Genomic DNA, 456 nt, shown 5'->3' on the forward strand with positions numbered 1-456 from the left:
GCAAACTCCCCCCCCCCCGCCAATTTATTACTCAGCTTTGAACGAAGCACTTCTTGAACAGGGCTACCCTTCAAAAAAAAAAAAAACACCACACAAAAAAAATCCCAGACAAACAAAAAAATGATAAAATCTCTTGGGCAGTTAGAGAAGAGACCCCAGCCACTAAGAGTCAGCTTATTACTTCGAGATACTCTGGCTTCAGACACTTACCTGCCAGTTCCCTTTAGTTCTGCGGTACAACTCATTAAAATTTCAACAGTAAAAACTGCATTTACATTTGCGTAATAAGTTCAAATGCATTTAGGTTTTATAGTTTGCCAATTGCAAGTTAAGGTCAGCTTTTGAGGAGGTGGGCATTTGGGTTTTTTTTCTACTTAAAAACAATTGCTTCAAACTAAAACAAATCTGTGCCTGCTCTGACACTGACCCCCCCCCCCCCCTCCCCCAACCTCCCCC

This window comes from Aptenodytes forsteri, unplaced genomic scaffold (genome assembly GCF_000699145.1).
Source record: "Aptenodytes forsteri isolate BGI_AS27 unplaced genomic scaffold, ASM69914v1 Scaffold118, whole genome shotgun sequence".
Taxonomy (NCBI): Eukaryota; Metazoa; Chordata; class Aves; order Sphenisciformes; family Spheniscidae; genus Aptenodytes; species Aptenodytes forsteri.